Source organism: Ceratotherium simum, chromosome 4 (assembly GCF_057802395.1).
Source record: "Ceratotherium simum simum isolate JZ-2026a chromosome 4, ASM5780239v1, whole genome shotgun sequence".
NCBI lineage: Eukaryota > Metazoa > Chordata > Mammalia > Perissodactyla > Rhinocerotidae > Ceratotherium > Ceratotherium simum.
The window spans coordinates 39,318,390-39,336,406 of record NC_141903.1 but is presented as its reverse complement, the minus strand read 5'-3'; the positions used below and the strand labels follow the sequence as shown (position 1 = coordinate 39,336,406).

The window sequence follows — 18,017 nt, the reverse complement described above, 5'->3', positions numbered from 1 at the left end:
CATGGGGTAATTACAAGAGTTGTTAGGTTTTTCATAAATAATCAGCTGGTTTGGGGGTCTTTAGTTTTGATTTTTTTTTCCCTTGGGCAGTTAGGGGGGCAGATTTTTGGCCCCATTCTAGTGGAGAAGTGGTTTCAGTGACTTTTCTTCCTGCTTTTATTGTATTCCTAACTTGGTTGTGATAATATTTTAGAAGAAAAAATTCTTTGTTAGGCAGTTTGTGTGTGATATTGTAATTGTAATTCACCTTTGGAAACTAGTTGTACATTTTGTAAATAGATTTTGCCCTTGAATTCTTTGGTACACCAGTCTCTGCCTATAATGTATATATGATTTACAGACTGGTATACTCTATGGAAATTTGAAAATGGTTTGATCTGTTGTGTGATATTAATTGGATTTTTCCATATGATTTCCATATATGTTGTTTTGTTATTACTGAAAATAATAGTAAGAAAATAACTAGTGTCACCTCCCCACCTTATTCTGAGCATGGCAACTAGAGTCCTGAGACTCTTCAGATTTTTTTTTTTTTTTGTGAGGAAGATCAGCCCTGAGCTAACATCCATGCTAATCCTCCTCTTTTTGCTGAGGAAGACCGGCTCTGAGCTAACATCTTTTTTTTTTTTTAAATAATTTTATTTATTTATTTTTTCCCCCAAAGCCCCAGTAGATAGTTGTATGTCATAACTGCACATCCTTCTAGTTGCTGTATGTGGGACGCGGCCTCAGCATGGCCGGAGAAGCGGTGCGTCGGTGTGCGCCTGGGATCCGAACCCGGACCGCCAGCAGCGGAGCGCACGCACTTAACCGCTAAGCCACAGGGCCGGCCTCTGAGCTAACATCTATTGCCAATCCTCCTCCTTTTTTTTTTTCCCTAAAGCCCCAGTAGATAGTTGTATGTCATAGTTGCACATTCTTCTAGTTGCTGTATATGGGACGCGGCCTCAGCATGGCTGGACAAGCGGTGCGTTGGTGCGCGCCTGGGATCCGAACCCCGGGCTGCCAGTAGCGGAGCGCGCAGTTAAACGCTAAGCCAAGGGGCCGGCCCCTGAGACTCTTCAGATTTAACTGTCATCTCAGAATATGGCTGGTGCTTTCAAGGCAAGTTTTGTTTTGTTCAGTTTTGTTTTCATGATGTGTTAGGATCTGCCTAGCATCCTATCTGGTAGCTGTATAACTTGAGATCTAGTTATTCTGGTTTGTGTGTTCCAGGAAAAGGGGGCACTGCAGAAATATTTCAAAGCTGGTCTTTTGTTTTCTTTACCATTATTCACATCTTTCTGCTCATTTAAGTGAGTGCCTACTTAACATTTCCAGTCTTTGGAGTTGAAGGTGTAAATTAAATGAATGATGACTAGAGCTGAATGGTGACTAGAACCATATTTGCTCTCTTTTCTTCTAAGTAGGTGACTTGAACTCTGGGCTGCACGTGAGATATCTGGAGAACATCTTCATAAAGCACTGGAATACATGTGTACACAAATTAGCACTTTGTGCTCCAGAGACACATTTTGTAATGTGTAATGATTTGGTATCTGCCCTTGACGATTTTATAATTTAAAGGAAAGCACTATAAAGATTGACCAGCTCTGTGTCTGTTCCTGTGCCTACAAGCCTATACAGGTATACTCGAACACATCTGGTAGCAATGTAGGAAATCTTGCAGGCTCTGTGGGGGTGAGTGATACATCTAGATCTGGCTCTGCTTAATTAGAGGATTTAGAGGAGCAGGTGAAGTTTAAAGAGTGATTAAAAGCTGGGAAACAAAAGTCTGGATTTGGGAGATAAAAAAGTATAGACTTGTGTGGGCACAGATAGAGACTAGGCAAGAAGATTATGCTGTGTGAAGTGTCAGGGATCATGAGTTCAGCTCCTGAATGGCTTTGAAAAGTTCCCTGAGAACTTTTGACGTCTTTGGAAATTGGGAGCCACAATTGGGAAAAGTGGTGATTTAAGTGTTTCTCTAGGAAAATGATTTTAGTGTCCATGTGATTGTACCCCTCTTCCTCCTACATGTTCCCATAAAGAATAGGATTTCTGAATCTAGGAGAGCTTGTGGGCCTACTTGCTCTTGGTTTCTTTCTCTTCTCTGCCTGCACTCATGGATGTAGCTTACATGTTTTGTAGTAATTGTATACCTGGATCTAGGATTGCTTTGACAGTGGTGGTGGGTGTCTACTCTTGCTGATAATTGGTGACTACTATTGATATTAAATCTTTTTAAAGCTCTTTTTAAAGCTTTACCGCCTACTACCCATACGTAAGTTACCCTTGGATATATATAGAGAAATGAGTTTTTTCCATTGCTGGTGTTCGATACTAAGGGCCCTGGTTCTCAAACTTCCTGCATAACCTGGGACTCTTGTGAAAATGTGAGGAGGTAGGAAGGGCCCTACACTCAAACCTAATGAATCTGAATTATGTGGATGGTTATGAGGAATTTGTTTCTTTAAACCCCCCATCTGTAATTCTTTTGTACAGATTTGGCTGAGATGATGGTCGCTTGTGACCCATATGGGCATTTATCAACTCTCCTGAGTTGATGTGCTCAGGAGATTTCGTTTTGGCTAAGTGTTGGGTGAAATTTTTGGATTGGTTTGCTTGCCTTTTATTTTGGATTGGAGCAATTAGAGAGATCTTGGAGCAGAAAGTGAAGGAGCTGTTCCTGTGAATTTACCTCTGAAGTCTGGGCATGAACAGTGTGTGTCTATGTGTCTGTCTCTCTGGGGGCGAGTATTGAGGGTGTTTATAGGAGTTGGTCAGGAGGTCCTACTTAGGTAACTTAAGGTAAGAACAGGACCTTTGGGTTCTTGATATTAGCATGACTTCATTTGAAAAGGAAGCCTGGTGAAGCTTAACAATGTTTTATTTATACATTTAATGTATGTAAAATGTAACTCCTGATCTTCCTTTAGCTTCCCTGTTAGCCTTCCCCAAGTCAGTTGATGACAAATCCCATTCCTCCAGTAGCCTAGGCTGGCACTTTGGCATCATTGTTGACTCATCTTTTCTCACAGTCCCCATATGTCTTCCATCAGGAAACCTATTGCCTCCCAAAATATATGTGAAATTGTCTGCTTCTCACCACCATACTGCTATCATCCCGGTCTAAACCATCATCATCTCTCACCTAAATTACTGCAACTCTGAGCTGGTCTGCCCTGCTTTTACCCTTGCTCCACGCCCCCCACCTCCTCCATCCCCATTTATTCTCAACACATCAGCCGGAGTAATTCTTTAATGATATAAGTCAGAAAATGTTACGTCTCCACTCAGAGCTCTCAGATGGGTCCACATTTTACATACAAAGCCCAATCATATCAAGCATGCCCACTCACACTTTCTTACCTATTTGACCTCATTCCTTATTTTCCCTTCCTTGTTCACTTTATTCTCAGGCTGTATTGATCTTGCAGTTCCTTCAGTGTGCCAGGCATGTTCCCACCTCGGGATCTTTGCATTGCCTGTTGCCTTTTCCTGTAATGGTTTTCCCCTAGATAACTACCTGATCACTCTATTTCCTTAAAGTTTTGACTCAGTTGGCACCTTTCAGTGAGGCCCAGCCCAGCCACCCTATTTAAAATTACACCTCTCCCCATAGCACCCTCCATCGACCTTCCTCTGCTTTATTTTTCTCCATAGTGCTTTTCACCTAACAAACTATATTATATCACTTATTTATTGTATTTTGTCTGTCTCTCTGCACTGGAATGTAAACTACATGAGGACAAGGGTTTTGGTCTTCTTTATTCACTTCTATATTCCCAGCTCCTAGAATGCTACCTCAATAAATATACTTTTGAATGAATAACTTGAATGAATTTAACAAGTTCTCTGAATATGCTTAGTACTCCTTCTTAAAGATTAGATTCTAGTAATAATAACAAATTGGTTAATAAAGTGAAGGAGGTGAACATAGTATTGGATTAGAGATTGGGGAAAACCTACTTTATATAGGGTTATGGGGTGATCAGGGAAAGTCTCTAGGATAATAGCTAAAGCTGAAGCCTGGATGGTTAGAGAGCTAGAAATTAGTGCTTGGAGCTTGAGAAAGTGCTCCAGGCAGAGAATGGCGTTAGTAAAATGTCTGAGGTACAAAAGACATTTCGGTACAAGGAGAAAAATGCTTTTGAAAAATGAATTCTTACTAACATTTATTGGGAGCAGAAAGTATTTGCTCCTAATGTCTGATTTTTCTTAAATTTCAGCCTCCAAATTTGTATAACCCTAAATATGTTGGAGAGAATTCTTTTGAAATATGAATGACTCTTGTAATGTAAAATCCTCTCTTTAGTAAGGATTTTAATATGGCTGAGGTACAGCTGCACTTTGGTTTTAAAATCTGTTTTTTTCTCCACTATACAAGAAATATGTTTATTTTTTTACATCAAATATAAATATATATTTTTTGTGTGTGTGAGGAAGATCAGCCCTCAGCTAACATCTGTGCTAATCTTCTTTTTGCTGAGGAAGACCTGCTCTGAGCTAACATCCATTGCCAATCCTCCTCCTTTTTTTTTCCCCCAAAACCCCCCAATAGATAGTTGTACGTCATAGTTGCACATCCTGCTAGTTGCTGTATGTGGGACGCGGCCTCAGCATGGCCGGAGAAGCGGTGCGTGGGTGCGCGCCCGGGATCCGAACCTGGGCCGCCAGTAGCGGAGCCTGCGCACTTAACCGCCAAGCCACAGGGCCGGCCCCGAAATATGTTTATTTTAAGAAGTACAGAATTGTATGAAGCAGAAAATGAAGAGTAACCCTAACCCCACCCCACCCCCACAGCTGATATCCTTTCAAAAGCTCTTTATGCACATTCTCTTTCATTCATTAAACAAGTTTTATTGAGCATATGTATCACTAGGCTTACAGTGATGGGTGAAAACGGATATGGCTCCTCTCCTTTATATTCTTGCAGAATTTACATTCTTGTGGGGTTGGACAGATAAATGTAAAAATATAAGTATGTTAAGTGCTACAAAGAAGTGGTATGTGAAGCAATAAGAGTGTATAATAGGGGAATTTCACCAAGGCAGGGTGGTCTGGGAAGGCTTCCCTGGAGAAGGAGTGCTTGAGCTGAAATAGAAGGAAGGTGTGTGTGTGTGTGTGTGCGTGATGTTTTGTAATGTGATAGATTCTTTTGTAATGCATGATATCTCTTAATTTGATGAGGTTTTCGTTTATGGCTGCGGTACCACTGTATTTCTTTGGATTTCCGAGGTACTGTTATGTGTTATTGTTCAGTCAATAGTTGCAGTTTTTTCAGAAGAATTTCAGGGAACCTAACACACACAGGGATTTCTAAATATTATCCTGGTTTTCTTTCTAGCTCTGAGGTCATTTCTCTAAGAAGTGACAAAACACATCAATGAAAGGGTCCTCTAATCAGATCTTCATAAGCCAGAGGTAAACTATAAAAGGCCAAGGTAATGGCAGATAATATTCATAGTTACTTTCACTTAGTTCTGATATAAGAAGTAGCACACATTCCTGTTTGCTCAATTACTGGCCTTCTGTGCTTGCTATACTTATTTTTTATTCTGTTTTAATGCCATATCTCGGTTGGCTATCATATGGAAATAAATCTAGAGTAAAACTAAGTGATGTGATAAACAGCATATGAAGCTCTTCATAGTACCTTCTATGTTTTGCCCTTACTCTTTAAGATCTTTGAGATTACACATAGTGTCTTTTAAGCCTGAATTCCTAGCACAAAGTATTCCTGGCTTATTAGGTACCCAATAAATTTTGAATAAATCAAATATCTACTCTCATAGATTCAACTCTCACTTCTATTCATATGATCTTCCAAATCTGCATTTTCATTCCTTCTCTCTTGAGGTTTAATTTCACTTCATTTAATTTGCTTCCTTATACCCCTCGACTGTCACCTTCTTGGCTCAGCTTGGCTATAACTAAAATTCTCCTTTTTAGGTAAGTGGTGTCTTTATTCTTTGAGCTTTTAAACCTTGACCTTTCTTGCTTGCACCTGTTTCTGTTTTAGGTGGTCACCAAGTTCTTTTGATTATTTGTTGGTAATGTCCCTCATATCTCTTCCTTTTCTATCTCTACTACCATCACTCCCCTGATCTGTGTACCACCGCCATGGTGTGTCTTCCTCTCATAGTTGGATTACCACCATGTTTTCCATCTACGCTCTCTGTCCCCCACCCCTTAAGTTTTTTACTTGGTCACGTGCTGTTGCCATTCTTGTCTTCTTGAAATGCCTCTTTGAACATAACATTCTGCTTAGATAGAACTCTACACTGCACGTAGGATTACTTCTAGCAGACTGACTCCTTAGCCTTGTCTTCAGTCTTTCCCTGTTTGGTGTTCATTCTGTCGTAGTACCTTTCCCTTTTGCTTCACAGACTGGCTGTCTCCTCCCAGCCTCTCCTGCCTCATTTGGCTTAATGATACTTGGTGTTCCTTGTTCTTGTCCTTTATTACCAACTGGACTGAGGTATAGATTGTCATATTCCTATTTGTATCTTGTGATAGTTGCTCCCAAAATTTGTGCTCATATGATGAGCAGTTATCCACTCCTCATCCTTAAGGCTTTTTATTTACCTAGGTATAGTGTGTGTGTGTTTGAAGGGGAACAGGGAGTCTTGTCAGAGCTAGGTTTTTTGTAGACTTGGCTGAGCCCTCCACGCTTTGTCTGTCACTAGCCATTTGCAGCACAGTTAATGCTGCCTTCACCAATTTATTCACAAGAATATAATCTTTTCACCTTTTTCCTCCCCTGTTTTCCAGTTATATTGTGGTAATTCCTCTTCTTTTTTGTCTATTTATGGTCTGCCTAAATAGATCTAATTTTAAAAATGTTTGATCACTAAATTTCATTATATTCACTCAAACTGCAGTATTGATGAGAATTGATTGACCTACCTTACACAGACTGGCCTGTGTATTTCCTATTGGAATTTTAGATTTTGGAGGATTCTCTGGTCTTTAAGCTAGAGATAGAAATTCTCTGAAAGATATCTTGGGAACTGTTCAGTTTAGTTTGTGTGTTGTGTTTTATTAAGTTCTGGGTTAGCCCGCTAGGCATTATTGTAACAAGACTTGGCTTTTAAGAAAAAGGCTTACTTTGACATTTAGCATTCTAAAAGGTTGGTTTAGTATGGCCTCAGTAAAAACAAAAAAGAGAAAGCAGAATTTGTCTTCTGTCCCTGATTATGCTATTGAAATAAGGCTTTAACATTTATAAATAATAAATGTTTTGAAATAGCATCTTATGGAGGCTTATTGCAAAAGGAAATAATTCTATGATTTAAGTTCCTTGAAGTCTAGTGATTTTTTTGGTTTTTTTAGAAACTGAATATATCACCTTTAAAAAATAATAACAAATATATGTTATTCCCAGTGGTGTACTTTAGGACAGCTTTAATGTGTTAGGTGGCCCAGGATGAGGATGGCAGAAGCACAAATAGAATCTGCTCAGAAGCCAGATTTTCTTGTAGGGCATTCTCTTACCAGTCTGGGCTGTCAAATACATCTATACGTCTTCCCTTCTACTTAGAAGAGAGAGAGGTAAGCAAGCCCTGGAGCACATGAAAGTACTAAAGATACAAGTTACGTACTCTGTGCTAGTTGGGTCCTTTTGGAGATAGAAGAAAAGTTCATTTTCATTAGGTAGTTTATACATCATTAGGTAGTAGCTAAGCTTTTCCAAAATCAACACTGAGGAATGTGGAAGAAGCCATGAGGAGTGGAGAAAGAGGAGGCAAGAAAGGAGAAGAGTCAAAGGAATGGAAACAAGAGAAAGGAGAGCAATAGATACTGGTGGGAAGTGATGGGGAACATCAGAAAGGACTTTGGTAGAGGAGAAGAGAAAAAGCTGCCTTATTTCTTCTAAAATGTGCATTTTTTTCACCCCATAACGTCTCTGAAATTGGGTTGTGTCTTACAATTGATGGCATCTGGGTATTGGTTTTCGCTGGTGGCAGTTTTGATGTAGTTGTCGTTACATGTGCCTGAACTCTGCCTTTGCTGTTTATGTTGCTATCATTTTTTCCAATTATACCCTCTGGGAAGATCAAGCAAGCACCAGTATCAAAACTTGCAAGGTGGGTGTCAGTGGCTTGAATGACAGTCCTGGAGCAATATTGGAACACTTTTCAGACCTACAGTCTTGATGGAAGAAGGATGATATTGTGAAGAAAAATTTGAAGTGATAAGAAAGCATTGTGTGATTAATTTATAGCTTTTCCTTCCTTCTAGGTTCATAAAATAATGGTGCCTCTTAAGTAGATGGCTTTGTATATTTGTTGAAATAAAGTAGTCCAGCTGTATATTTAAAATCCTCATCCTGATGCCAAAATTTTTTGTGATTATTACAACAATAATAATTACAGTTCCTCTTTACTGAGTATGCACTATGCCAGGCACTGAGTTAAGTATTTATCTCATTTAATTCTCAGAACTGGTATTCATTATACAAAATAGGAAAAATGGAGATTAAGGTGTAAGTGTTAGATCCAGGATTTGAACCCAAGTTCATTAGACTTCAAATCTGGTGTTTTTATGTGTTAAAATACATATTTTACTATCCCTGTGTAGATTAGCCTTATCGTATATTTCTAGCCAGTTCTCTTGTTCTACCACCTATGTTCCACCAAGCTCAACTGTGGTATTTCCTCATCCTGGTAGATAAAAACTCTGATTTTGTGTCTTTACTCGCAATAGCTTTTATGCCTAAGATATAGCTACTTCATGCTTCTTGTCTCCCTCCACTCCCTTCCCCAAAGGGCCGTTCCCTGAATTTCTTTTAGCACCCTGTACACCCTTAGGGCATCTGCCATTCTCCATTGTCTATTGTAGATAGGTATGGGCACATCTTAGTTGTTTATTAATTTGTAATTCTTTAAAGTTAAGGTCTGGACCTGATTTATGTTTTAATCCTTTAGCATCTCACTTAGTAGCTTGCCCTTTTTAGGTACACTCAGTGAATATGTGTTGTATAAATACTACGTTAAGTCTGAGATTAAGTTTAGCACTGGTTATATGTATTTTATCTTAGTAGACCCCGAAAACATTGTAGAAAGGGAGTACAGAGGACCAAATTTAATTGCCCAGATTTAATCTGTAACCTCTACATACTGAAGTTACTGAGTGAAGCTTTTGGGACTTTTCTCTATTACTAGGAGAAGTTTAGAGGTAATATAGAGAAGTATCATGGATGGTTGTGTACACAATCAGCTGATTGAATTGAGGATGGCTGTTCTCAATGTTTCTAAATTCGTTTTATTTATTTATTTATTTATTTAATGAGGAAGATCAGCCCTGAGCTAACATCCATGCTAATCCTCCTCTGTTTTCTGAGGAAGACCAGCTCTGAGCTAACATCTATTGCCAGTCCTCCTCCTTTTTTTCCCCAAAGCCCCAGTAGGTGATTGTATGTCATAGTTGCACATCCTTCTAGTTGCTGTATGTCGGACGTGGCCTCAGCGTGGCCGGAGAAGTGGTGCATCAGTGCGCGCCCGGGATCTGAACCTGGGTGTGCACTTAACCGCTAAGCCACGGGGCCGGCCCCTAAATTCGTTTTATTTAATGAAAGGTACAAGTCATGAAAAATTGAACTATATATTTTTTTTTTTTGCTGAGGAAGATTTGCTCTGTGCTACCATCTGATGCCAGTCTTCCTCTTTTCTTGCTTGAGGAAGATTAGCCCTGAGCTAACATCTAGCCAGTCTTCCTATATTTTGTATGTTGGTTGCTGCCACAGCATGGCTGACAAGTGGTGTAGGTCCACGCCTGGGATCCGAACCTGCAAACCCGGGCCGCTGAAGTGGAGTGCACCAAACTCAACCACTACGCCATGGGGCTGGCCCCTGAACTAACTTTTTAATGAGGTTCAAAATTAAACCTTTGGTACTAGAAAACCTAATCATACTCTTATTTTCAAAGATATTGCAAGTTCGTGTTGGATGTGCTAATACATGGAAATCAGAAAAAGGATAATATCTTACTCTTTTTTTTTGTATACATAATGTGAAATTCTTTCATAACCAAGGACTTATGTGGGGGTAGTAAAATAAATCTATTGCTATATCCCAAACACTCTAATACTTGTATTTTGACTTGTGGACCAAGGTGTTACTTTGAATATGATATGTTATACAGAAAAGATTACAGAAAATTGATCTGTCATATGGGTACTATAAAACAGTTTTAATCCCACCATAACAATTTCATTTAGAAATCTAAATGTTAAATATTAAGAAAGTGGATGAGTGAAATATGGTTGGGCCATTAAAAGCATATATATATGGCGTATTCTTTTTGTGTTAAATGGAGAATGCAGAATACCAAGTAGTGTCATGGTATACCCACAATCATGGCCAGACTATACAGATGCAGAGATTAAAAATACTACAAGGAAGTAAGTATACCAAATGTTAGTGAAGTGCTTGTGGGTATGCATATTTTATAATTGGAAATTTTATATTAGAAAAAAGTGTTTTTAAAAAAGTAGTGCATTGCCTCATCATTTCTGGGATGATTATGTTCTAGCGATAAGTGTGGCAAAAACATCCTAATGATACTTAAAAAGGCTTTGGAGTAAGGCTGCCATAAATTGAAACTTTTATACAATAGGAGTAAACACTTAGTTGTTTCATACCTACCCACTGACTTAGCTCAACTGAGAGGAGAGTAGGTTAAAGTAGATAAAGAAGTTGATGAGATATATTAAGTGGTGTAAAAAAATCAGTTTGAAAATGAGCACATTGAACTGGATTATCCTTGGTCTCTGAAACTATATGATCTTAATTTTTGATAACATGTAACAATTTGAATGTTTTGGAGAAGTCAAAGAGATATGGAGAACCCTAGGGAAGAAGATTCCTTGGCAGGAGGCTTTCTCTGTAGGAGACAGTTTGTACAGTGGTTAGGAGTATGGGTTCTGGAGCTGGGCTGCCAGGGTTCAGTTCCTGGCTCTATTTCTTCCTATCTATGTAAATAAGCAAATTACATTTAATTTCTCTTTGCCTGTTTTCTCATCTGTAAAAGGAGAATAATGGGATTTACCTCATTTGGCTGTTTTGAGATTTTAATAATTTTCGGTCTATAAATGTAAGGTCCTTAGTAGTGCTTGGCATAGTGAGTGTTCAATAAATGTTAGTGGTATGATTATTTTCATCATCATCATCATCAAAGCAATATTATTATCTTTGCTTTAGCAATTGATTTTGTAGAAAGGAAGCTGTTGAAATCCTTGAAATAGCTATATTCTTTCAAGAAAGTCAAATATCCAAAAGTCTACCTCTGTAAGTAATTTTTCAAGATTATTGATTCACTTTTGTCTCTTCAGTCAGTAACAGTGCAACCATGTTCTGTTCTTTCTGTAGAGGATTTCTAGCACAGCGCAGTAACAGAGGTTCATAATAACGACTAAGTCATCAAGAAAAGCTCATGCTACATTTAGGTCTTTGTGAACTAATGATAATTGGTTCAGGAGAAAGCCCATTTAAAATGAAACCACTTAAAATGCAGACCGATATTTCATACTAAATTGTGAATAAAAGGTCTGATTGGGACTTTATCTTGAAAAATTAAAATTTTGGAAAAACATTGGATTATAATGGTAAACATGCATTAATTCTTATAATGAACACAGAATGAATCAAGTATGAATGGATAGGTTTAATTTTTCTCACAAAATAATTTAGTAGCATGATACTACATCCTTCATGTTTGACATTTGTGGTACTAACATTAAGAGAATTTTTATTTTTTTTTCAAAAATGTCCGTTAGAAAATATATATCAGTTTTCCCAAGGAGCTCTGTTAATCCTTTGATAGTCAAGTTATTCTTTCTCCGCAAATAGGCTTGCTTACTGATTTTACTATAAAAGTGGTGAATTCCCCAACTTTAGTGTTCCTCACCAATGCAAACCCACTACAGGAGTACTTGCCATCCATCTGGGCCATATTGTATCACTCCCATGGAGTCTTGGAGGCAAAGGGAACTGCAAATCTGATGCTTATGCTGTTCGCTGTGCCGTGAGTAATAAAAGTCCTTTGTCTCTAACCCAGGAGTCTCATGTCCTTTGTCAGCATCCATGAAACAGTAACACACTAATGTATTTGACATCAAGTGGATTCTGACTCCTAGTGACCCTGTGTACAGCAGAACGGAACCCTCCCCAGTCTTTTTGAGCCGTGCTATTCATACAGTTTTCATGGCCAGATCCTTCTTCCTAGTCTTTCTTAGTCTGCAAGTTCTGCTGAAACCTGTCCAGCATGGGTGACCCTACTGGTATTTGAAATACTGGTGGCATAGCTTTCAGTAGCTGCCCCAGTGTGACAGCCAACAGACGGGTAGACTGGGTGGTGTGGTTCCCTGACTGGGAAATGAACCCCGGCCACAGTGGTCAAAGTGGTGAATCTTAACCACTAGACCAGCAGGGCTGAATTGTAGAGTAGTATGGTAAAATTAAATCCTAGATCCTACATTGTTTGCCATCATTTTAATAAACTTTGTGAAATCTTGCAGTTTCACTTGTGGTTTATAAGCCATTATGGTGAGGAAGAAGCTAGTGAATGGGAACTAATTTTATAAGTGATCAGTTCACTAGTAAATTTTTAAGAGATTTTCTTATATTGAAGTATATGTTATAATAAAGTATTTTCTATCCAAATCTTGTGTGTATAGCTCATTGAACTTTTACATATGTGTACATCTGTGTCATCACCCAAATCAAGATATAGAAAATTTCTAGCTGCCCAGAAGGCTCTCTCTTATCCCATCTTAGTAACATTCTTGCCTCTGATGCCGTTGGTTAGTTTTGCCTGTTTTTGAATGTCATATAGATAGAATGATGTAATGTGTAATCTTTTGTGTCTGACCTCTTCAGTGTTATATCTATGAGATTCATCCCTATTTACAGGTGTTAGTTCTTTTTTATTGCTGTGAAGTATTCCATTGTGTGAATTTATTAATATCATTTATTTACCCACTCCACTGTTGATGGGTATTTGGGTTATTTCCAATTTGAAACTATTACAAATAAAGTTGCTATGAACATGTACTTGCCTTTTGGTGGACATAGCACTTGTTTTTGTTGGATATATACCTAGTAATGGAATTGCTGGGTTATAGAGATCTATAGATTAGCATTAGTAGGTAATGTGAAACAATTTTCCAAAGTGATTGGGCTAATTTATATTCCTTCTAGCAATATGTAAGAGTTCCAGTTGTTCTGTATTGTCATGAACATTTACTCTTATTTTTTTTCAAGTCTAGCTATTCTGGTAGATAGGGAGTGATATTTCACTGTTTTCTTTCTAAAAAATTTCTCTGATAATTAATGATGTTGAGCCCATTTTACCATCTCATGGCCACTTTGATATCTTTTGTGGGATGGCTAATCAGATCTTTTGCTTATTCACTAGTGAATTTTTATGATGAATTTTGCTCCCTTTTTTAACTTGGTAAATTGAGATTTAGATAATGAGTATTTGGATTACTTGCACATACCACTTATGCAGTTTGGAAAGTTATAAAACATTTTTAGAAAGAATTCCATTAAACATGTTTAAAATTTTTAAGCATTCTATATTTGAAGAGTTTAATGTAAGGTTTGTCCCGACCCCTTTCCCAGTGCTAGTTTTAAGAAAACTCTAATTTTGAGTCTTCGGTTTTTGGAATCTGACACCCATTATTCTTCCTGAAGCCAATTTCTTGAAGTCTAACTAATGACATCCCCTTTCACCAAAGTCATTGGCCTTTTCTTTGTTCATATCCTCTTTAAAGTCTCCCTTGTGTTTAATCTTCTACAATACCATTGTATCTAGTTCTGAGATCCTGGTTTTTTGTTTTTTTAAAATTTTTTTTTTTTTTAATTTATGTTAACACACAGCGGATTTATTACATTTTTTTTTAAAGATTTTATTTATTTATTTTTTTCCCCCCAAAGCCCCAGTAGATAGTTGTACATGATAGTTGCACAGCCTTCTAGTTGCTGTATGTGGGACGCGGCCTCAGCATGGCCGGAGATGCGGCGCGTCGGTGCGCGCCTGGAATCCGAACCCGGGCTGCCAGCAGCGGAGCACAAGCACTTAACCGCTAAGCCACAGGGCCGGCCCTAAGATCCTGGTTTTAACAATACTTTATTAGTAACTCTTTCTCCTCCTTCCTACCAGTGTATGTTCCCTAATATTCAGGTGTTTACTTGCTGCTCTTTTCTTTCTGTTGAAAACCTATTTTTTCTTATTGTTTCAGCTTCTTGTCGAAAATCTTAAATCTGTTTCTCATCTTTTCCTTGCTAAACCTGTATGTCCAGTCATGACCCTTTTCCAGTAGAGTTAACCATCTTCTCTACTGACTAAGCCACTTTCTGAGTGTCCTTAATTCTCTTAATGGAATTATCATTATCTTAGTCATCTGAGTTTAAAATTTGAAGTTATCTTTGATTTCAAGGTACAGTTGATAGAAAAATCAATGACATTCCTTAAATACTTCCTTAGGATGTGTTATGGTGTATGGAATAGTGCCAGGTGCTGACAACTTCCTCCTGGAAGGATTTTGTACCTCATTTGGGAATTTAAGATATGTTTTTTTTTATCAATGTCTTATATTATTAATTAGTTTTTATGGTAAACATTTGGTGACCCATAGCCTTTTTAGGGTGGTGGGGTGGTGAAGGAATTCTTCACAAAAGGGAATGGATTTGAGTTCATCATTAAGGATGACTGAGATTTCTCTTGGAAGACACAGATGGGCAGAGGTGCAGGGATTTGGGCTGAATCAGAAAGTATGTGTAGTGGTACAGTGGTGGGTATGTTAGATTGGGATGAGATCCAGCCAGTCTTTTAAGTGTTGACTCTTCTTCCTTTGAATACTGATGATCATAATTTATGTTTGAGTAGCACTTTTCAATTTATAAGATGCACACGTATATATACACACACACATGTACACACATTATTTTATTACTTCAACATTTCGGTGACTTAGGAGCCATCATCCCTCCTTTGCAGAAAAGTTAATAGACTTAGTCATGGTCATATACATAGTAAAGGACAGAATCTGATCCGCTTCTTGTAAGTTTTCATTATACTATGTAAATATTAAAAATCGTGAATTTTTCGAGTTATGAAATATTTAAACACAGAAAAGTAAAGAAAATAACGTATCTGATGATTTGCCAAATTTTCTTCAAATCTAGTTTTAAAAGAAACACAGCTAAAGCTTCTTCCATTCTTTCTTCATCCTTCTTTCCTTCTTTCACCAGAGGCAACCAGTATTCAGTATCCTGAGTTTGGTATATATCATTTCCATGCATACTTTTATTCTCTTACTATATCTGCATATCCGTAAATAACATTTTTTGTTTTAAATTTTATACAGTTGCTCTTATAAAGGTAGGTATATTTTTGCAAATTGCTCTTTTTTTTACCTCACTACTTGCTCACTCATTTATTTAATAAATAGGCACTGTTCTAGGTCTAGGGGAATATGATAGTGGATAAGGAGGATGAGGCTACCTGCCTACTAACATTTCAGTGGGGAAGACATATAGTAAATAAGTAAAATCGACAATGTAATATCAGGTTAGGATAAATGCCGTGAAGGAAAATTGAGCAGGATCAGAGGATAGAGAATGATGTGGTAGTGGGATGTGTGCTATTTTAGATAAAGTATTCAGGGGAGTCCTTTTTCAGGAGGTAACATTTAAGCAGCTGAATTAATTGAGAGAGTAAGCCATGTTAAGATCTGGGAGAAGAGAATTCCAGGGGAGGGAACATCAAGTGCAAGGTAGAAATGACCTTGGAGCACTTGAGGAATGGAAAGAAGTCAAGTGTGGTTGGGTGCAAAGTCAGCTAGGAGAATGGTAAGAAATGAGTTTGGAGGAGAAGCCAAAGGCCAGATCATCTATATCCTATAAAGTAATGTTAAGGAATTTGGATATGGAGTGTAATGGGAAGCCACTGGATGATTTTTGAGCAGAGGAATGATGTGGTTTGATGTATTTTTAAGATTACTTTTACTCTAGAATTCTGTGTAGTAGAAAAGAATGTAGAAGCTCTTTCTATATTGATATGGGAAGATCTTGAAGATACATTGTTTACACATTCTTCTATACTTCACTCTTTTCTTTTTAGTATACCACTATTTATGTAAAAAAAAGATGATGTATATATTTTTGTGTTTGTGTAAAATTTCTCTGGAAGGACATAAAAGACAAATATAAAAGGGATTACCTGTGAGAAGAGGAACTGATGATGGGGAGAAAAATGGGAAGGAAACTGACTACACTCTTTATACGTCAAGAAAATATTTTTAAATCATACAGAAAGGTGTACACACCTTAAGTATACAGCCAGCTGCATCTTCACAAACAGAGCTCCCCCATATAACCACCCAGAGCGAGAAGCAGAACTTATTAGGATGGCAGAAATCCTCAGGTTCCCTTCTAGTTAATACCCCACCCTTCCCTACAAAGAGTAGCACCATCCTGACTTCTAAGAGCATGCATTTGTTTTGTCTGCTTTTTGACCAGCACTGTTAACTCCTATTCACTGTAATTTGTTTTATTTTAGCACTATGCAAGTAATGCATTAATAGTTTCCCTTTGTTAAAAGATTAAAACAGTACTGAAGTATGTGGAACAAATCACGCAGGACCGCTTTCTACTGCCTCTCCCGTTCGTGCCTCCCCTCAGAGGTAATTGCGATGAATAATTGCGTATGGAGCCTTCTAGTCCTTGTTCTGTGTTTACATACACAAATAACTTCTTTTTTTTCCCTCTTTCGTACGTAATATGGTTAGTACTTAATAGTAATAGTGATACTAGATTAGTAGTTAACATTTATTAAGCACTTTCTAGTAGTTAACTACTAATCTAAGATCTGGTCCTTTAAGCCTCTCTCCTTTTGTTTCTCCCTTCCTCAACACGTCTCTCCATTGCTCAGACATACTCTATCTCACACACGTGCAGTATCCTCTCTAGCCTCCATTGTATTCCAGGATTACTGAATAAAATCTCAATCGGCCAGGCCTGTCTCCTCTCTATCCTAGGAAATGTTCTGTTCATGTCTGCCCACATATTTTTTTGTGTCCCTTTGCCTTTGAAATTTCCCTTCTTGTCTCAGACAACCAAACCATGTCTTTATTCTCTACCCCAGATAGCTTTTATCCTGGGTCCTTGGTGTAGCTACAACTGAGGTCAGCTCTTCTTACAGTTTAGCATGCAACACTTTACACTTTGTGACTTGTTACTAAAAAATGTGCCTTTACTCTCTTGTTATATTTCTTCAGTTTAATGTAGCCAGCTTTGCTTACCTGACAAAACTTATCCTGTGTAGGATTGGGCGTATCTATCCATACCTAAGGAATATACCTTCACTTCCCTGTACCCTTCCCTCCATTGTTCCAACCTCTTAGTCTGGATAGCCCCTGCTGGTTGATCAGCATCCAGAACAATGCCTGGCACTTAGTAGGCTCTCAGTAAGTATATGTTGAATGAATGAATCCATTGGCTCTTAAGATGAAACCTATTTGGTATGACTTTTTTAAGCTCCATCATGGCTATTCACAGTACGTGGCACATAAGCAATCAATAATTATTTGTTGAATTTAATTCAGTTTTATTTAACTTGATGTTTACCTAGGTTTTAACTGAGCAAATGTATTCTTTTCTGGAAAGATACCTCCCAATCCAGAATAGTCTTGACGCTAGAATTTGTCAAATACAGAGCTGCAACATTATTTGGCAATTTTAGGCACAAGAAAGGAAGCATCATTTGTTACTGACATCCTTTTTCCAAACATTACTCCTGGTATTTCACTAGCTGCTCATTGTAGTTGGCTGTGTAATGACTGCAGGGGATTATACCCACTCTTATCAGTGGAGTGCCACTGCACATCACTTCCTCTTGTCATCATCTCCAAGAGCTTCTTAATGGCGCAGAGTGGTGGTCTGCCTGGAGTGGGTTCGTTAACTTAACATGCTTAAAATACCACAGAAGGTGATAGGAATTATAAAATTATGAACTATCCTTTTTGG

At 38.0% G+C, this 18,017-nt stretch overlaps 1 protein-coding gene across 5 annotated transcripts in view; it reads left to right on the top strand.

The window, feature by feature from the left end:
* The window catches only part of SMAD5 (SMAD family member 5), a 48,657-nt gene that overhangs the window by 3,623 nt on the left and 27,017 nt on the right, over window positions 1–18,017 (top strand). For 2 of the 5 annotated variants that reach the window (XM_087429759.1, XM_087429760.1), the window contains exon 2: window positions 16,594–16,675. The exons of the other annotated variants lie outside the window; for them this stretch is intronic. The gene's annotated coding sequence lies outside the window, so the exon portion shown is untranslated. The remainder of the gene's footprint in view (window positions 1–16,593; window positions 16,676–18,017) is intronic. 5 annotated transcript variants of the gene reach the window in all.